Source organism: Ischnura elegans, chromosome 4 (genome assembly GCF_921293095.1).
Source record: "Ischnura elegans chromosome 4, ioIscEleg1.1, whole genome shotgun sequence".
NCBI classification, from domain to species: domain Eukaryota; kingdom Metazoa; phylum Arthropoda; class Insecta; order Odonata; family Coenagrionidae; genus Ischnura; species Ischnura elegans.
Window position 1 is genome coordinate 93269255 of NC_060249.1, and position 22483 is coordinate 93291737.

The 22483-nt window shown below is 38.3% G+C and overlaps 1 protein-coding gene across 1 annotated transcript in view; it reads right to left on the bottom strand.

The window, feature by feature from the left end:
- LOC124158188 overlaps nucleotides 1-20013 on the bottom strand; it is a 225891-nt gene extending 205878 nt beyond the window's left edge. The window contains exon 1 of the mRNA XM_046533376.1: nucleotides 19891-20013. The gene's annotated coding sequence lies outside the window, so the exon portion shown is untranslated. The remainder of the gene's footprint in view (nucleotides 1-19890) is intronic.
- Nucleotides 20014-22483: the final 2470 nt, after the last annotated feature.

A 22483-nucleotide genomic window follows, 5' to 3' on the forward strand; every position in this document is an offset into this window, starting at 1 on the left:
GTGCCAAATACATAAGTTAGGGAGGTTTAGTAAATATTTTAAGTACATACCAAAGGAAAACCAGAGGGAATAGAAAGTGATCTTTAGCAATTAATGTAAGAACGCATAAAAAGTAAAATAATTCAGGCAACAACGCATATGTTTATGTATGAATATACGTAATGATAACTTGAGGACCGTGTTAGCCGAGTGAATGAAGCGCTTGGCTATTACCATGGGGTTCCAGGTTTAAATCCCGCGGGAAGCCTTCGGACATCCTCAAACGAAATCCTTTTATTGCAGCGAGTGAGGAATGTGAGACTCAAGATAGTAGGTGGGGAAAAACTTGAACAGGTAGAGCAGTTTAACTATTTGGGCAGCACATTAGAGGAAAACGGACACAGTAGCAAGGACATCAGGAAGCAAATTTCACTAGCAAAGGAGGCGTTCATGAACAGGAAGGAGCTTCTGAGAGGATCATTATGTAAGAGTTTAAAGAAAAGGTAAGTGAAGAGTATGATTTGGAGTGTAGCTCTCTATGGTGCGGAGACGTGGACACTGAGGAAAGAAGACGAGAGAAGATTGGAGGCATTCGAGATGTGGGTATGGAGAAGGATAGAGAGGGTGAAATGGACGGAGAGGAAAAGGAACGACGAAGTACTGGACATGGTGGGTGAGGAGAGGCAGCTTTTAGATGAGATTCGGAGGAGACAGAAGGTATGGATGGAGCGAATACTTAGCGGGGAGGGGATGTTGAAAAAGGTGTTAGAGGGTAGAATGTTAGGGAAACGAGGGAGGGGAAGGAAAAGAATAGGATTTTTAGATAGATTGAAAGAGAGTAGACCTTACAGTGAATTGAAGAAGGCAGTGCTGGAAGGAAATGGAGGCTTCCAGATCGCTTCATGAACACTCCATGGAAACCTACCTTAATCGGTAGAATACCAGAATAATAATAATGTTTAGTTCGTTTACCCTCATTTACCAAAACGAACTTTCGGGGTTGAATCACTGGGTGAGAGTTTCAATGATGACTTCAGATAGAAAGAGGTGATATAGATGAGTAAACCTTAAAAAAAGGAAAAATCTGTAAAAAAAATCACTCTATTATTTTTTCTTCAGTATACCAAGAATAGAGTTCAGAAGTAATTATCATATTATTGACACCTAGGGTGGGGCAGTACGACTCTGTAAAAAAAAAGTGACACACTAATCACCCGAGGTTAGTTTACCTAATTATGGTGACAAAAATAGTGAAGACTGCACAACTGAAGACAATAGAAATACAAGATAAAATACCGCAGGACAGAAACGCAAGGGGCAGAAATATATTGAAGAAGTTGCCTCAACTGATGAAGATAGAATACAAGAGAAATAAAAATACTACAGGGCAGAGGCACATGAGGTAAACTTTGAATTGTAGGCAGGGCTACAAGCGATACTAGAGGAATAATATACAAACATAACGGACTAAAGTATGAGATTCTATAAATAGAAGTAAACGGGATAGAATCAAAGCTAGGCGAGATGAGGGAAAAACAGAGTAAAGGAATGAAGAACACAGAAGAAAAAGAGAGAAAATAAATATGAGGAATAACGTAAGATGATGAACGAAGTTTAAAAAAAGGGATGAATATCAAAGAAAATTGGCTGAGGAATAGGGGTAATTTTTGAAATGAAGCAATATTACCATGTTGGCGACCATCGTGGTCCAAAAATAATAATAGTAATAGAGAAAAAATCGCAATGAAATAGATAAAAAGTAAGCTAATAGCATCCAGAAATATTTACAGAAAGACTACGTACCTATAAGGTTGATAGGAAGAAGAAAAATGTATACTACTCGCAGTAGTAGAAGAACAAAACTCAAACCACAGAATGATTACGACAAAAAAGAAAAAATAATGAAGAATTAAAGACATTTAAAGAGAATGAACGAACAGTAAAATGGGAAACAGATAAGTAGGAAACTATCCTGCTGCAAGAACCAATTAATAATGATGAATCCGAGTAAATCTTTCTTTCCTCTGATTAGCATACATGACAATAGGATCGACTCGAATTGGAAAAGCAGGTCTCGAAAATTCCACGAATACTTATTGTGAAAGAATATGCTGCGACAAGGTGTGCCTTTCGAGAAATTTCGGACTGATCGGAGCGAATTAAAATGCCATTTTACGCTCGTAAAATGAGAGGATCTTGAAGCTATTCGAAGCATGAAAGATTCTCTTTGCACACACCATATTTCTTTGCTTGTAAATATAGTCCGACACAGCATTAAACATTCTTTGCAGTACTGACGGACTGTGAATTTTTCGGAGAAGAATTCGCACATAGTGAATCTCCTCAGAGAAGTTATTCATCTCGCATCATTGGAGTGAGCAATTCCCCAGCAAACCTGGGGAATAATACCTCGAAAATGCATTGCATTCCTCACACAGGATTGGCTATCCTTATAATAAACGCTTTTGCCTCAATAGCTTCCATGAATTCATTTTTCCAACGTTTGTCGAGGTACACTCGACTCTGTACCTCTTTCATTTTATCGATTATCATTTGAAATCTGCTCCAATCTAAAATCTAGCACGAAGCACCTAAAGACAAAAATATAAATTTTATTTGATTCTCAAAGAAATTATCACCAGCAGTAATGAATGCGAAAATTTGAATTTCATTCTTTCCCAATTGATTATGTGAATTAGCTTACCGATTATTACATTTCCAACGGCCAACTTTTGTGAAAGTAAAAAATAATATCTAATTCACACAATAAAAATGTTAACGCTGTGCCTAAAGGTCCCAAAAGAGTGAAGGTAACGATAAAATCTAAATAAAAGTAAAAATAAATTTTAATATTAATCAATTGAATGGCATTGAAATTTTAATTAATGCAATGCGCGAAGAATTACTAAGTTTTAATTACTCCCAATTCGCCGAAGTTCCAGGGAGAGTTTTGTTTAACTAATCCCTCAAAATATAAAAAATAAGTTATTTTTCTGACACTATTGTTGACTCTTAGAACATTGCTACATTTCCTCAGTAACTTCAATTTGATTACTTGTCTGCAGGCCTGGTTACACGGTACATTAACACGTACAAGTTAATGTACGTTTGCATGAATTATTTTGGTGGACCGGAACGGAACATATACGAATTCATGAACCGAATTAGAACAGTTTCTATTTTCTGTGCATGCATTCGCACAAGTTGGGTGGTTACACGGTGCATTTTGGCGTCCATTCTCGCGTTCATACATTTAGACATTAATGCGTACGTGTTAATGTATCATGTAACCAGGCCTGTAATCACAACTTCCTGAATCACATATCACCAAAATTTTCATTCGTTTTCCTAGCACTGAGAGGAAATGTATAAATATTATGAGAAGGGCAAGTATGTAAGGATGCTATACTTCCCTGTGATCGCCTATGGATTAACGCTCGCTATCTGATAACTAATAGATATTTTACATAGAAATTTCATCACATGAATTTGGCATTACGGAAAAAATACTGAGAAGATTAACTTTCAAGTAATGTAGTCCCCTAGACAGCAGATATTTTTCGACAAAAAACACAGGGCTGTGATTCGAAAATGGCAATTCAGACACTTGCTTTAATAATTTCACATCACAGACAAATTTCCAGTTCTAAGAAGCTCCAACTTGGCAAAAATTACAACTTTAACTTACATTTCTCGCAATCTGTGAAAGTAGGTTAAATACACGTCATAATTTGGAACCAAGTTTCAATATAACGAAAATTTTCTGCACCCGAATATTCGAGTTTGACCGTAAAATTCTGATCCTAACAACCTCTCTCCTCAAGTCTTCGCGGGTGATTTTCACATAAAATATTCACGCCGGAATCTCCCATCTCCAAACAAAATATATCCTTAAACGTGCGCTGTGGTTTGTTTTTTTCTTCGCACGGGGGCATTCCAGCGCTAAAAGGCAATTCCGACGCCCGTTCTGCCTGCTTCGAAAAATCTCGCGACCGAACGAATTCGATGATCGGTGAAATGTGGGCACATTTCCCGCCCCATTTGACCATTCGCATCGCCGCCACGAGTATTCGCGCCGCCGTCTAACCTGCCGACAGGGGCCTCCATATTCTGCATTCTTCGCCCCCCGTGTGACCCAGTTCTTCCTAGTCCTCTTGCCATACGGCCCCAACGAATTTTTAAACCTTCTTACCTTCCGCGGATTACCGAAATAGTAATGGAAAAGTCGATATAGATTAAAATCAAAATCAAATTTTAATTCGAGGTCAAAAATCGAAGGAATCGAGATCGAGTCATGATCTTTCTAGTTTCGATCCAAACTTGATTTTTCAATGCATGATTTAATCATTCCAGGCGTACATTAGTAATAAACATCTCTCGAGTTTTTTGCGCCGGGAAGAAGAACTGATTAAAAAGATAGAAAAAAATTAAATTATAATCGATTAATGGTACTTCTGGTTCAAATTTAGATTTTTGTTGAAAAGTCGGTCTTTTCATTTCGCTAAAAAATCGATAGATCGAAAAATAGATTTCGACCGACATTTAAAATTCACTGCCAACAGCGACCTCCATATTCCGTGCTTCCGTGTCCAAAGCGTGACCCAGTTCTTCCCATTCCTCTCGCCCCACATCCCTAACAAATTCTAAAACCTCTGTGGAGCCTCTTCCTTTCCCCGGCTTACCAAAACCCATTTGGACACCACCTTTTAACACTACCGCTCATTCGGAGGAGAAGTGACGACATAAAGCCGCTTTTCTTTGTTTCCGAATGCTCGGTTAGCTGCAACCATCTCACGCATCCAGCCGCGGGACTATACTTGTTACCATATGCACTATACAAAGCCCTTGATAAAATATAAACAACAAAATGTAATTTCAACAGTAACGTATAAATCCACGGCCAACCATGGTTTCGACAATCTATGTCATTTTCAAGGACACAGAGTGTCAAAACCATAGTCGGTAGTGGAGTTTTATATTATATTAAAGTATGGAAATTACCATTTATTGTATATGGTGTTTCAAGAGGAATCTGCGATACTACAGGAGGTGGCATGGGAGACAATTGTAAGCATTTTTAGATCATAAACATAAGGTTGCAACTCCTTAGTTACTAAGCTATGGCAACGCAAACATTTTTTTGAACAAGCTTTGCAGTTACCTTGAAAACTGTTCTTCTTGGGTATCCGGTATCCTTTTCTACATTTTATTTAATAATCTGGATTATTAACGACATTAAAAAATTAATGTTGGACGCAAATGTGCAATTATAATTGTCTGAAGCAATTGATCTTTGAGCTTCATTAAACGAACGCTTTGAGCGAGTATCAACAATACGATTGCGCAATCTCACGCATTGAATGTATTCCTGAGATGAAATAAATAAAGCCACTTCCTCACTTGCAAGAAAACTGTCGAAGCTTTCCTTACTTTCTGCAAGCAGGCAGAGATAGTGCTTCAAACGGGATATAACGGCAATGGTATACACGAAACATTTGGCTACGCATCTGAGCCAAGCTCCAAAGCTAAACGGCTATTTCAAGGGAACTGCCATTCACAATCCTCGAATCACTCTCACGCTGATTTTATCCACAGGTTATTTTTACTGGGTGAGGATAGGGCTCACTTCAAATAAGCCACGGGTGTGTGAAATTTTTCACATTACATACAGCGCAGGGAGTCTATTTGCGCTGCGCCCATCTCTTACATAGTATTTTGTTTTATGGGACTTCAAAGGTCTCACCAGGGATACGAACCCGGGGTTCTCCGATCAACAACCTAACTACCTATCCACTGGGCTAGCTTAGCCCCCAATCTTGAAATAAAGTAGTAGAACTAAATTGATGAAAAAAGTAAAGCATGCAGAAATGTCAACCTCATCAACAAATTATACTAATTAAACAACACAATTCTTGAATCAACCTCACAGTGTTTTAACCCGAAGGTTAGTTTTACGGGATTAGGAAAGAGCTAACTGGAAAAAAGCCAATATATAGATTATTATGTGAGGACAATTTGTTGATGAGGTTGAAACTTTTTCATGCCCTGCATTTCCTTCAATTTACGTCTAATATGCATAGGTAGTCAAATTGCATTAAAAATTGCATAAATATTAAATAGGTTTTGCTCCTAAGGAAAAACTAGAAAAAAAACTCCCTCTTATCTCCGCAAGAAAGCTGTCGACTGGGAACCATTTTGCTTCGTTACCTCACACTCGGTTATAATCAACAATCGTACGCATCCAACTGAAGGAACATACCTGTGACGGTTTCCACCAAAACAAAACCGCCTCGTCACTCAAAGGAAAATTGGCGACGCCAAACCGCTTTCCTTTACATTTCCACGCACGGTTAACGTAAGTGTTTCGTCGTATTCGGCCCAAAGGACACATCTAATAGTTACGAAAGGAATGCTCTCATGATTCTCACGGTTAAATCAGTAAGGAGAGGATTCCATTGCATGGCCAGGGAACAGACAAAATGTATATTTTATGGGCTTCTAAAACTCGCATTCACGAAATTGAGTCTTAAATCGACGCACATTCATGGAGATATCTAATTATCGAAACGCTATCGTGTATTGCATGCATTTAAATAATAATAAAAAATGTTATTTCTGTCGTAATTACTGATAGAAACATTTCTGTTACAAAATTTGGATGAATTTTCGTTTCGTCACTTTCCTTTAATCCTAATCACCATACGTAATCAGCGTGTATATTCCCAATACAATAGATAAAAAATCAAATATTTTGGATGAGTATTTCATAAGCGAAATCTTCTATTAATTGACTTTTAAGTGATATGCGAAGTATTTACTATGTTCGCCAACTAGAAAAGAATACGTCTTACTGAAACTACGAGTATATGTGTTGTTGGCAACTCCTCTTATTTCGTAAACATTATATTTCGAGAACATTATTTCATATGGCTTTGAAATCAGAGCATTTCCTTCTCATTACAATCTTTTGTCTCCTATACCTATATTTCAAGTTCCTTATAGCGTCACTCAAATATCATTCTCTTTCCATATTTGACCTTACTCGCAAAACAAGATTGAATACGCAAGAACTCCTCTGCAGCTTTGCCACATGGACTGATAGAAAAAACGGTTGGAAATTCGTAAAGAAAAATTAACATGTTATCTGGAGATGCAAAATCACACATCTACCTCTTCGGCTACTATAAAAATAGCTAGCCGTCTATTAAATAAAGGGAGTAAAAATTAATAAATGCGCCTGATTCGTATTAGATTTATTGGAGGACTTTAATGACTTCAATGAAAGGTTAATCGTTTCAATAGTCCATACTAACAAATAAAAGTTTTACTCGTACTTCCAGCATCCATGCTGAAAAATTGGTATTCCGGCTGCGGAAAATGCATGGAATTTGATATTATAAGTTAGGCGCCATCATTATCAAAATTCGCCATGACTCAGGTAGCGACGCCAGTAATTACATGTTTTACAACAAGCAATATATCCTTTAGTTACTTTTCTCATAGAAGCAAAAGGGATTCTTTGCAATCAACAAGTCATAGGTTGAATCGACGTCACCGTTATTTCTTCACATAATAAAAGAGGAGAAATAACTTCATAGCAAATAATTATCAGATTTGCTAAGTGTGTTCAAATTTAAAAGTATCATTGCATCAAATGCATTTTAAAAATCAAAGCAAGGCTTTACAAACACAAAACACGACGACGCAAAACTTTTTTTATTTAGGATATCTCGTTTTAAATAATGCTCAAATATTTCCCCATCCTTTCTTCTTTATCATACATGAATCAAGCAAAAGCTTCATGAATTGATTAAAGAGGCTTAAACATTAATACGATTAACAATTAAGGTTAAATAAAATATTATTTCAATAAAAATAATACCTTCATAATTTAAAAAAATTGATTTTACAGAAGATCAATACTTAACATTAGGTACTCATAAAGTTATTTTTATTGAAGAAAAACCCATGTGCGCGCATTTAACTTAGCACTATGAATCATTTTACAGTATTTGAGTAGAAAAATGTATCAAAGTAAAAATATAATATTATATTTTCATTAATAATAATTGCATTCCATTCAATCCCTAATGCCCACCTTAATAGCTTCAGTCCATTTTTCTAATATTTAGAAAAAAACGTTTTTAATAACTTTATAACGTATTCGCACGTTAAAATCAACTGCACGCTTGGAACATTTAAATCTCATATCCATCAAACCTAGAACTTGATTGGGTACCAACCTTTGTTTTAATTAACGAGTAGTACGCCAGTTTCGGTTAATCGATTTAAGAATTTATTTAGATATTTAATTTAATTTTTCGTAATTACAACCATGTTCTTTCCATTTGATGGAGTTGGAAACACAAAAGAGACCAACCCTTGTATTTTACGCACGATGTTCGCTTAACCAGCTCAGCTCTTACAGCCTAATTAAGAACCAAGTACTCGGAGATCAAAAATGCGCACACAAACTCCCCATCCCTCATTTTTGCATAATAAAATCATCCACTTATGCACTCGTTAATCCTCGTAAGGGTTTTAGCCTTTATGTAACCGTTCTCCTGTCCTCTTTCACCCAGTTATGAGCCATTTTCCCATCTCTTTACAGTCGCGTTTCCTCGCGCAGAATACAGTTTCTTCCTCTTCTCCCGTGAGTTTATGAAAGGCAAGATTCTCAATATTTGATCTTGTCGCGTCGAAAGTGGTCTAGCCTCCCAGCTTGTCTTCCTTTAGCTACACCATGCCTTGAAGAGTAAGTCAAGCGATTCACCCGAAATAATTGCCAGCAATTGTGGCGGTTGAGAGTGTCTTTTTCATGAATGATAATTCGAAATCGTGACACGTATCACGGGCGCTGCATTGCCTGAACCAATTTAAAGCGTGGGTTTCTCTAAACATTCATTCCAGCCAATGAGGCGGTGTTTTTTTTCTCGAGATATAAACTAATTTATTTCAAAGCACTGCACCCTTTACCGGCAATCGGGAGATCCGGGTTTGAATCCCGGCTAAGTCAAATATTTTTTCATGGCGAACTATATCCTTTGGTGTATTTCATTTATTTCAATTAGGCACTTCAATAAAAATCGAATTTTAACTTGATTCTCATTTTGTAATTTACGAAAAACATCCTTATTTATTCCTGCTGTATTACCGCAGAAAATTACGGCGAATATTAGAGATAAAATTGTTTCTGAGGAGAGAATATTTCAGCGATCAATTTCAAGCTGTTATAATGAAGCCACTGAAGTGAGGTCTAATAGGAAGCATTACTCCAGCTCGGTCTGCCTGTTATCAGGACGAATAACTTGCATTTAAGCTACGCCGTCATTTTAAATTTTCATGTTATATGAGATTCTTTGAAAATACATTCTTTTCACTTAATTATTATTGCTTATCCTTTGTATTTTCTCGACAGAGGTATCAGATATTTCTGGGATAAAGGTAAATTTTTAAAAGTGATCTTTCTAAATTCTCTGAAACCGTTAACATTACAGAGTTTGTTTCCATGGAAAGCCACGAAAAAAAAAATACCACCGATTGGATAAAAGTGATACTTTCACTTGAAGCAAGAGAGAAAAGTCGAAAATTCGGAGCAAAAACAATATACATTGAGATGGACTCGAGCAATGATATCCTATTAGACGAGACACGTTCTCATCATAGAGGGACGCCACAATTCCTCAGGATCGCACGGTGCAATAGAATCGGTCCACTAGTCTAAACATATCATTCTTCTTCCTAAACTTTTGATCCACATTCTCCCAGTAAACAATGCTTCTTTTGCGTTCTTCCAATTAGAAATTTCCTCTGAATATTAAACTTTAAAGCTCTTTGCCAGCCTCGGTCGTGGTGGGATAAAGTCTTCGTCTGCTAAACCGTATGTCGTGCGTGTCGTAATTCGGGGAATTTGGAAATGAGTAAATAACCATTATTTCATGTTGCCCATTCGGTCATATCGACGTGGGACGCCAGGGAAGAGATGCCGAGGTAAAAAGGTCTGGAAGTAGAGTTGTGCGAGACTTGATGCTAAAGGTCAACTAAGTACACGGGGGGGATGAGGGAATGGGAGTAATGGGAGAGTGTCTCCGGGGGTTGTGAGGTAGGGGTCCCAGCGGGTGACGGTGCTTCTCCAAGGGGCCTCGCGAGACCTCCCCCCTCTCTCCACTCCGACGTTTCACGGCCCAGAGAATGTTCAGGGGTCTGAGGCGGCGGCTGGGCCAAGAAAGGGGAAAAAAGATGACGGTGCACTGTAATAGATGGAGGTGAGAAGATGGGCGCTCTCTCTCTCTCTCTGTCTTGGAGGAGATGACTTAAACCCCTTCGCACAATAATAATTCACAATAACTTAAAATGACGTAACTTCACTTTGAAAGGGTATAACCAATTCTTTGCCGGTCCTAATGCCTACCTAACTTTGTTTAGAGTTCTTCCATTTATACGCGGTTATATGCAGCCAATATTTTGCTGTTTCAATAGTTCTAAGACTTGAGGTGAATTCTTTACTTTTTTAAATTGGCTTTGGAAACATGAAAATTTAGATTATTCATAGTTATTAAATAATTTCTGCCAAGCAATTGAATTTCACTTCAAAGCCCAGTTTACAACAAACTAACTTGGCATTTATTTACTTATTATCAACCCGATCAATTAATGACATGTTCCCGCAAGCACCGCACAAACCGCGCATCATTCATTCATAAATCATTAAACCGATTTCAGAGGATTTACGATGTTTATTTGCCTATCTATACACAAAAATATCTTTCACCATTTAATATCTAGAGAATATTGAGATTTCCCCAGTTATTGACCATCCCAAGTACAAGACTGTCGTTTTAAGATGTTGTGAACCAAGCTTGGCTCTTTTTTTAGCTCTCAGATCCATAGTTACGCTATTCAAGCCAACTCCTTACGTAAGGGGTCGCCAAGGCTGCGCGGTCACGGTCCTGTACGCAAGGGAGACGCGTCGCCATGAAGACAATTTTCTCTGCTCCTCCTCCCTCGTGATGTGAGGAGCTTATCGATTTAAGGGAAGAGCACGATAATCCTTTCAGCCGAGGATGTAAGGAGCATCACGAAAAGTAGCATCCTTTATAACCACGAGTCGTTCTTTCTCTAATTTTTCCACCATCCTGATGTCGTCAATTTTAGATGACGTACCATTCCTGCTCCATTGGTGTTTTTCCTGACATGTCATCATTATAAAACTATAAATATGATTTTGAAAATTCAGAATGTATTGACTAAACCTTCCAAAGGTTAATCTTTAATTTCAAAATTTAGATCAATCGCATTCAACCCGGATTCTTTCCTATTTTAAGTGTAAAATATATGTTCAATATGGCAAAGATAATATACAAGGCTATTTTGACCTAAACTGTACATACGATAAATGCACTCTTACAAAAGGCGGTTATACTTTTACAAGATTTAACAATAAAATATAGGATTGGTATAACCCAATTTGATTTCAATTTAAGTAAAGATTTAACTGAATATTGCTCATCAGTGACTGCTTATAACACTTCAATATCTATAATAGCCTAGTATTAATAACAACAACGCCACGGGCACGTTTTATGAGCATGGTTATGGCAACTAAGCATTAAGCATAATTTATTACCGCCTCATATTACCAAGCCAAATCATTACGAAGAACTACACATATTACATACTGCACCGAACCAATCACTGGATTGAAGTACAGGCAGACTGACTGAGATATTTGGGAAAATATAGGTATTCGTGGCGTTCGCTATAGCTCAATGTCTTTATTATTCAGGGTTCGCACTCAACCGTGAAAACCTTAAAACCGTGAAAAAGCCGTGAATTTCGTCTACCGTGAAAAATCCTGGAAATAGCCGTGAAATTCGTCGTAAAACCTTAAAAACCTCTCAAATTTGATTGTAGATCTACGATTGACGGATTAAAAGAAAAATCGATTTGTCGATCATGTTTCAAGGCCGAGTCACGTGCAGACACTGTCCACGCATTTATCTGCCCACGTATATTCGAAGCGCAAATATTGGTCCGTGTGTCATGACGACACACAGACCTCAAGGCTGTGATTGGAAGACCTTTAACCAAATTGATCATTAACCCTGGCGAGAAATCAGACACCTCTTCACATCCCTGTCACCCTCCATTTTCCCACTCACAACCTTTAGCCGGCCCCAAATTTTGCTAACGATAGGCGACGTCATAAGAGCACTTTCATTGCTGCGTTTGCATGCCTGGCGTTTAACGCGTTATTGCTATAATTTTTAGTTAACGTGGGGCCAGTGATTTTTATGTGATCAATATTTCTTCCTAAAATAGCTTATCAACAGACCGTGAATTTGGCGCAATTTATAGCGTGAAAGTCTGGAGAAAACCGTCAATTTTATAATTTAGTTAGAGTGGGAATCCTATTATTAATTGTCTCCGGTTACGCACTTCTCATATTTTTACGCTCAATAAGTAGCATCTTCGAGAATGTATCGATCTCCTATTTGAACCCAGGTAGGTAAAATATTTCCGAAGGAGATAGTTAATTTCCCAAGAGGCCATAAACGATAGGACCATGGAGAACAAGCTTGGTAAAAAAAATAGGATTTTTCCACTCCTCCGAGTCACACCAAGTCGGGAAGGAATCCCCTTCGCTAAAAATTGTGCAGTCGAAAAGAAGACGAGCGGGGATATATGTGAAGACATAGGAACCAGGGGAAGACCGAAAAGAGACCTTCTCTGTTTTCCTCCCAGATGAGTCCTCGAGTTGAAGGAGGGTGGGATAAGGAGAGACGAGAGAGATGGCTTTGGATAATCGTTTCATTCCATCCGTCCCGGCGCGGATTTCGCGAAACTTTAAACTCGACGCGAAATGAGAAAAAGAGACGGGTCCCTGCCTTCTACACTACTGCCTTTGAAATTCTAGGCGGAGGCGAGAATGGAGGGAAGTAAAGAAGGGAAATGACGGGGGTGAGGAAGTTGGAAGTGAGCGAAGTGGGAGACCCGTTGAGTTCCACTCTCCTGGTCCTTGAAAAATAGAGAACCTCCTCCTATCCCTCCTGGCTATTCTCGGCGACCGGATATGTCGAGATTTAACGCAACGAAGGACTCTTCCGGAGCACATGAATCTATGAAAACGTTTGCCAAGCTACTTCGTGAGCAGTGAGTGGAACGGAGAGAATTATCTAGGCCATACTTGGGATTATCCCTGCTATTAATCCGAAACACAATACCGCAGCGCGGGTGAGAAAGTTTAAGTAGTATGAAGACTGCAACCTCGACCTATATTCTATAACTAAAAGAAGAAAATAGAAAGTTGATTATCGACGAATAAATTATCATGAATTTAGAACGAAGATAGATTCCGATGAATAGACGATTGATTGATTATGAAAAAACTTTTTTTTACTGTAGAAATAGCTAAACTTATTATAGATTGTTTGCTAGCGTGACAAATGGATGTTGATCGAGGACTGCTACCATTTTCAAACCAAGTTAGATTGTCGTAGACATGATACTCAACCAAAAGATACTTATGTAAGTTTTAGGATACTTAAGCTTAAGGTAGGACATAGGCTAGTAGGTACCATAACTAAAATCACATGCATTGAAAAAATTTGACATAAAATGGAAGGAAAGTAGGAGAGAAACTGCAAACGAATTTACACATGGTTAAAAAAAATAAGGCTTGAAAATAGAGTGAGCGTGAGGGAATCTAGTCGCGTCTATGACCACAGTAAAGGCCGTGTCACACGGGGCACGCCATTACGCAATCTGGCGTACGTACGAAGGCGCAACCAAAATTTCGTCGCGAATTGCCAGAACACATGCGAGAATGCGTGGATGCGAGACGGAAAAATAGACCCTGCTCTAATTCCAAGCACACATTCTCGCAATTTCAACAGGTTTTTAGTGCTAACCTTGCTATGACGTGCTCCATGTAAAACGGCCTTAACGCCTGCAACACAGCGCGAAATGTTAAAAATACTGAAGACGTTTCAACTCCCGTGCCGACAAAATAATTTCCACCGCATCATTTTCATTTTGCCTCTCGTAATAGATCATTAACGATCTGTCCCGTTGTTTAAGTAGAAATGACTCTCGCGCCATAGACTAGCGAACTACAATGTGAGCGCCGGCTACCATTACTTAGTAATAAAAGGCATTAAGGGAAACCACGCAGCTCACAAAAGCAACCAGTTAATCTCCTTCTGCTGAGGAGCTGACGACAAGTCTTGAGATAAAGTCGCGAAGAGGGCTCGGGCTTAACACTTTCCGTGCTGACCTTAGTACTGTCGATCTGTAACCCAGTGATGGCTAGTTTCATTACTTTTGTGTTATGTCTTAACAACCAACCTTTGATGCGAGGAACAGGTGTTTGGTTTCATCTTAGAGAAAGAATATGGCTTTCGTTTTTTTTTATTTGCTTATTTAGAGGTAGGTGCAACTCTGCTAAAAATAAATCGCAAACTACGATTTTTTTAAAGACAGATGGCGTGATATAACGCCCTTAGTACGCAAAGAGTTAAACTCTTATGCATGATTTTACACTTTCCCGGCGAACAGAATATTTAAACTTATCTCGGGTTTCCGCGCGGGTAAGATATTTGAAGAGCGCCGACGTTTCGGGTTCCGACACGTCGCCCATTCTCAAGGCTACTAAAAAGTAAAAAAAAAACTAAAGAAAGGCCATAGGCTGCTACCTGAAAGAGAGGCTAAAGCAGCCTTGAGAATGGGTGATGAGTCGGAACCCGAAACGTCGGCGCTCTTCGAATACCTTACCCGCACAGAAACCCGAGAAACGTTTTAATAGTTAAACCCTTGCTTACTTCATAAACGTAAAGTTAATGCAGGCCTGAAAATGTTCCTCCCAGAACCATCAAGAGGGCGGTAAATTAAATATTTCAAAGGCAAATGCAGCAGAAATTTCCTATTATTTACGATACGCACAGTGGGAAAGAAATTGGAATTCAGTAAACTATGTGAAAGGGTTGAAAAGAATGGCCAGCCGCCTTATTCTAAGCTATGATCGCTTTTCATAGTGAGCTTCCAATTCTGCTCTCTTCCTTTTTCTCTCACGCATATCCGATTCACTCCTCAAATTTATTGGTACCTATCGTACGAGGAATCGATATTATCCGATAGAAGGGCTCTGGCCGTTTCTCTCTCCTTTCCACGTGTTAGAAATGGGTTTTTTTTCCTCCCCTCTCTTACCTCAGCTACGATTCCGTTCGCCTCCTGTCTTCACCGCTCTAGATCGTCGACGCTAACGTAAGATCTTACTCCTCCAATACCTGCACAACCTATCACATTCAATTTCTCCTCATTCTCCCTTTTCCCTCAGGCTAGCGCGTTCAGTCATTCCACAAGGGGTGCGTACGTTTGCCATTTCAGTCCAATATCCGATTTTTCTCCTTTTTGCCGAATAGGGTAGTTTCCTTTATCAAAGAAAACTAAATGCATTGATTGCGATTCCTTACCCACCATTAGTGTATTCATAATATACAAATCATTTGGTTTTAGAAATCCCAGTTTAGACGAATGGCAACGGTCAATTTTAACCTCATTTGAAAAAGGCCAGATTGGCGCCCATGCGATTCCACTCCACGTGACCTCACAGGGACCTAGTTTCTACACGAGTAGATAGGAGTTTTACATTGTCTAAGATTACCAATGCATGCATAAGGCACAGAGCTCTGGGAAACATCTCTTAATAATCACACATTAAAAATACCCAAGTTCGGAAAGTTTCCTTCGTTTGATAGGGGAATAATAATCCTTATTTAAGTCAAGCGCTACCTGCTAGCAGCCTGCGTCGTATCAGCGCTCAAGCCTCGCCCCAAGGTCACCTCACACGCCGGCAGCTGGAACCAGAAATACGTCACACGGACTTTTCCCATCATTCCTACTTAGCCGTCGCGTTTTCGCGCGCTTGAAATTATTCACTTTTCGTTTAATCGCGAAAAATAGATATCGTCATTCGAAAATCTAAGAGCGTGAAATGAGCACTCCAGGAGTAATAATCTTTCGACTTAGGCAATAAGAAAATTATAGGAAACCACCCTATTGCAGGTTCCTACGCTCATATACTTTTCATTCCCTTCCTTGCCTTCGCTCTAACAATTCATTATCTCATCCCATATCCCAGAGTCTAGGATTACTATCCCGTACAAGGCTAGTTCCTTTATGTATAGCACACCAAAGGAATAGGTTTATTCAGCTACGCATTTACTATGGTAAGCATAGTAGGCTTCCAATCATGCCCTTGCTTGTGAAGAGTATGACTATGGCGTTACGGTATTTCATGTCCCTAGATAAATGTTTCGCTTCCAAATATTATTAAAGTATTTATTACGGCTTATTATCATGCTTATCACTTGTACAGAATCAGCATTCATCTTTTTAAGAGTGCGATCCTCTTTTTGGAGCTATTGAAATTTTGTTTTCACTAACAATAAGTGCTGAAATCATTGTTTGTCTAGCAAAGGAAGCGGGAATATATTTGCTATCTTCATGAAATGTGAGATGGCTTCATCGTCCTAAAAATATGAAGGTACCGCATTTCACAACTCTGCTCATTTTTTCACCACTTCGATGGCTTCCTATGCTTTTAAAATTAATATTTACACTCAAAATCGATTTCAGATCCACAGCAGCTTTCCTCGCTGCCTTTGACCGAGTAACATGACTCTTCCATCTCATTAAAAGTCAGGACCAAAATTGCGAGTAGTTCGGTTTCTCTATCCATATGTCGTGCTAGACGCAAACAAAGCATGTGCTGTCGTATCAGATTATCTCCGAGCACGCCAGGTGCTGGTACACTATTGTTTCCGTGTCAACGAAGGAAACTTACTCACGGAAAATTTTCGCGGAGTTTCCCACGTTTTCACGCCATTACTCATTGTATAGCATTCTGCACGCAGGAAATAATAAATATATAAATTTCATTAGTTAATATACGTACTGGAGCACTTCACTAACTGTCTAAAATATACCATAGGTTAAGTATGGCAGAAACCGATAACCGACTTAAAAATATAAATATAAGTTTTCCTTCGTAATTTTCCACCAATGTTACGCAGCCAACAACTCACCTGCTATTCCAGCTTCGTGCAAATTGTCAAACCTTCGAAGCACATTTAAAAGCTAAGAGCAAGAGATTTAAAATCATGAAAATGTTATAATTAAGGCTGGTTATAATTAATATGATGGTGATGAATAATAATATTTATGATAACTTCAAAAAAAATTCCCATTTCAACTTAACAAATTAATTATCACTCAATTCATATGTATACCCTTTTTAATCATTTTTAGTCACAATTACCCAATTTTCCTAATGGGAGAAAAATTGTAAAACCTTTCCATCCGGCTCACATCATTTGTCGTGCCGCGCGTTACCTCGGTACCGGTTAGTCATCTAAGCCACAAGCAGCCAATTTACAATAATAATAATCGATTTTGCGCACCCGTTTGTGTCGTATGGTGGTTACAAGAATTTCTAGTCAATGTCCTGTTCTCTCCTTAAACCCCTGAAAATTCCATAATTTCCCTGTTTTGTATCAAAATTACCACCCAATAGAGGGCCCATGCTTGGTAGGAACATCGGCGCCATTTCCGCTCAGTTAACTTCACTAATTCACGATTTTCCAAATTAAACGTGAAAAAAAACCACCAAAGAAAAATGATATTTGAAACCAAATGCCATTTTTTATCGCTGACATTAACATTTTGATTATTATTGCGGGGAAGTAAAAATAGCTCATAAATACCGGAATTTTATTTAAGGAATAAGAATGGAGTGTAAGATGTGTAATGTACCTTATTTAAGGTTAAATATTTATTGTTCTATTCATCGGCAACCCCAAGCCATAAGATAAGGAAAAAATGTAGTAGTAGTACAAATGTGATCTTAGTCTATTAATGTAGGATTAAAGGTAAGAAAAATACAACCCAAGTTGAATTGCGCAAAATATACGATTTGTGACCGAATATTAAAGAGTCAATTATTGTCCTTTAAATTTCTTCCGCATTCCAATGACTTAAGGATTCAAATAAATAGTTTCTATCTCGATTACCCATTGAAAAATATTATCATTCACCCTCAGTCACGAAGTATTCTTCCAGCTGACGAATGCCATAAAATTTCGTCACTGGAAACATGATCCAAGAGGAAAATCTCCCCGTAAGGGTTGGTTTCGGCAGAACCATTGTCTTTGTGCAAGCGCATTCCATTTTTCCACCCTCTTTCGTTTCTTTCCAACCCCCGGATGCCCTCGTTCCCAATGCCAAGCCGAAACGTGTCCCCAATTCAAGAACACCCTAACGGAATTCACCCTTGCGGAAGGCAGAAAGGGAGGAAATGAACGAATGAGCTCTCAGAAGAGGCGAGCTTTTCGATTCTATTCGCTGATTCGAGTCATGCGATTCGATTCACACAGACTTATCGTTCTTTCAAATCGTTCAAAACGGACCACATGAAAACAATGCACGACGAGAAACATATGAACACTGCAGATCCAAATGAACACTGCGAACTAAATGTGTACAGCAACTTGAAATTTTTAAATTAAATTAGCACAGCGAAATCGAAATGAATGACGTCTACAAATCGCAATCAAGTCTGCAAACTAAATGCGATTGTTTAACAATCCAAAATAATAATAATAGCAACAAATCCATCGAAGACTGCGTTTCGTAAAGTTTTAGGCCATATCGATGGTGAATCACTAGAGTTAAAGAAATAAGGTTTTAAAGTTGAACATTAAAAAGTGTATCTCCGAGAGAAAAATGTGAAATTGTTGCTGATTCAAGTGTTTAAATTTAAAATGCTTCACCAAAATTAGTAATATTATTTTTACTATTTATTACTAATATTACTTTTACTTTAACATTACTTGTTAATCACTAAGCATTGAATTATATCTTTTCCTGATGTAATCATAATAATTATTTTTTTTAACTATCACGGCGTTAGGCCCTGAATCCTTAATGAAGGATACTACCATGAGCCAATTAAATACCTATAAATATATTTTATTACATTTCTGATTGATTTCCTTCTCGATGAGGACTAAATTTTATGTAAATAAAATCTCCAATCAAAATAAACAAAGAAAACAAATGATATCGCCGTATTAAGGCAATTACACCCACTGGATCAATCATGAAATAAAGGACAGCATGGAACAAGTGATTTTGAACGAAGTCAAGGGGATGGGTTCAAAGTTATATACAGCAACGCTTAAGTTCACCATGATAATATATTTGGCTCATTCGGGATTCAAATCTGCACACCAAGCCATTGCATTGGACATCTATGGTTTGGTGGTGTAATTGACTAGCATGTCTGACCGGCAATCCAAGGAGAGGAAGTTCGAATCCCGACCATGCCAAATGTTTTTACACAGCGAACTTCATCCTTGGTGTGTAAAACGTAATTATTTGAGCCATTTCAACATGGGCCCTTAGGGCAGAATAAGCTGCTCGCTCTTGCTTACGTTTGAAAATGAATATAGGTACATATATAAGGTCTGGTACTTTCCCAGCGAACAAAAGCAGCGAAGATTTCTCGGGTCTTTCACCGGGTAAGGTACTCCATATCTCCTTCCAACGTTTCGACAAGTAACTCGCCGCTTTGTCCTCAGGATTGGAATCCAAAATTGGACGAGTTGCTCGCCGAAACGTTGAAAGGAAATATGGAGGACCTTACCCGGTGAAAGACCCGAGGAATCTTCGTTGCTAACGAATATATTACCGGCTCATAACAATGAATCGTTCTTAACGTACGATTCACTCACGAACGAGACAGCTCTAGCTCAAACCCCTTCTGCCCCGAATGCCTGGAATTGAATTCAATTCGCCCCAAAACGCCGGTCGGGAGGCCCGGCAAGGAGCAATCAAAATCGAGGCCTCACTCACCGTGTCTCTCTTCTCTCCGCCGCCAGGGAATAAGGATTAAGCTGCGGCGTTGTGTGGGCCCGTTACGGGTTTTCTCCCTTCCTCCCAACCTTGTTCCCGGTAAAAGCTTCCGTGAAGAGAGAAGGGGTCCTGCAAAATAGAGAAGGCAAAAAAGAAAAATATAATAATATATATATATATATATATATATATATATAAATAAATGCCATGATAGGCCACAAAAACACAGACACAAATAAAAGAGGACTCACACGTTAGTTTCTTTCAAATTTTCGTCCTCAGTCTCTTCTTGCCTCCCTCCCGACGAAGACCCTAAGAGGTCGAAAATTTGAAAGAAACTAACGTGTGAGTCCTCTTTTATTTGTGTCTGTGTTTTTGTGGCCTATCATGGCATTTATTTATATTCATATCACCTGTGGTGTCTTTCATAAGTAATATATATATATATATATATATATATATATATATATATATATATATATATATAGGTATCCAATTAGGATTGGGAACCATCGGAGCTCGACAAAGTGGCGGGAAAGATAACGGAGAGGGACGTGAAGCACAAATTTCCCTCCCCACCAGAAAGTAATAGTACCAACCGTAACCCTTTCAATTCCGCCATCTTTAAATTGCTACTTTCGAGGTTTTATTTGACAAATTTGTACGATTTTGATCGGAATTTTATACACATTTCAATACGAATGCGTTGAAGCTATTTTCTATTTTCAATATTTTTATACTTCATTCACCAATAACAGAGTTCGCCAATGTTTTATTTTATTCTGTACAATTTGAGAATAATATTTAATTTCAAAAGTTATTGAAACACACCCGGCCGATAGATCGGCCCGTGGCATTTTTCGTACATACCCCGATAGATCGCTAGGCACTTAAAGGGTTTGCGAACGGGTAAAGGTGCTTGAAAAAATGCATCCCATTAAAGCATTCGAATAAAATTTCCACTTCCTTGTACATTGAGCAATACACTGGAGAAGAAATGGTTCAAAGGCATATTTCATGAGCTCATCTCCACATATTGATTTCATTTCATCGTAACTATACTTACCATTGGTAATACTTCAACACACGCTAGAATGGTAGTAAAGAGGGATTTTCCAAAGGGAAGAAATGCGTCGCTTTGAAAAGGCTAGCGGATAGGTGAGAGGAATGGAGAGCTGCGTCAAATCTATCTTAGGATTGTTGACTAATAATGATGATACTTACATTATCAATAACATCACTCAACGATGTTGTTATTTCTTCTGTACAACTTGATAATAATATTTAATTTCAAATGTTATTGAAACACATCCAGCCCATAGATCGGCCCTGAGCATTCTTCGCACATTCTTAGGCCGGCACTTTACGGATTAGGAAATAGGTTCAGGTGCCTAAAAAAAACATTCAGCCAATTAAAAGCATTCGAATAATATTTCCAACACCTTTTCAACTGACCTTTTAAACCAACTTTTTAAAGGTAAAATTTATCTTTAAATATAAAATTTTGTACCATTCTAGCGTGTGTCGCAATGTTAAAAATGATACACTATGAATTTTTAAAGATTTTCTCGACACAAAAGTACATTTCTACCTTTTCAAACGTATAAATTTGTCTTCCTCTAAAACCATTGGAATCAAATTTCCAGCAATTTGTCAACTGAGCAGAAAAGCAGAATTTTTTTTTCGTTCAGTCATGAGCTCATCTCCACATATAGATTCCATTTCATTGTAACTATGCTCAATTAAATTACAGCTAAAATTTAACATTTAAAATTACAAATATAACTTCAACACACGCTATAATACTAGCAAAGGCTTTTGCAAACCGAAAAGAAAATTCATACGTTATTAAAGATGAGATGAAAGATAGTACATTTCTACATATCATGCAAATGAAGTTAGTTGAAAAATTATTTTTATAAAAATCATGCAAAAATGCAGATATGATCTTCTTGCCATTTGAATACCACATTGTAGAGGAAATACCTCTTCTTATATCTCCATGCCAGATATTTAGTTAAAGATAAAATTCATTCTATTTTGTAAATTAAAACCCCGAACCCGACATTTCCACGACTTCGCCACACACTAGACTTGAATTGAAGGATATAGGGAGGTATAAAAGTTTACCTCGGCGCAAAAACTTTTACGCCGCCGTCGGGATGACAAAAGATTTTCTTTTTTTATTAGGAGTCCCTCCTATGCGCCTGCAGTTTCGTACACGCTCCCTTTGAAATGGAAGCTTGGAATAAAAATAGCGAGAATAGAAGCTCGTGAGAGACAAAGATGGGATTTCGGATGGTGAAGTAAAGAAGAGGAAGAGGAGGCCAACGAATACTAAAAAAAAGAAGCATCCAGGCATTCATTCATCACCGGGAAACAGACAGGGCGTCAAAAGCGATCTCGTAGACGTACTTTTCTACGTACCTTTTTTTTTCATCCCGTTCCGGCGATCAATTTCAATCGCGTTACGCGCGGAGGAGTAAAAATAAATGGATAAAATATACCGGAGTAGAAGAAGGGAAGCCCCCTACCCGTGAAGGGGTGCAAAAAGGGAGGAGGAAAGACTCCGGGAACGTGTGAGCTTAGTGAG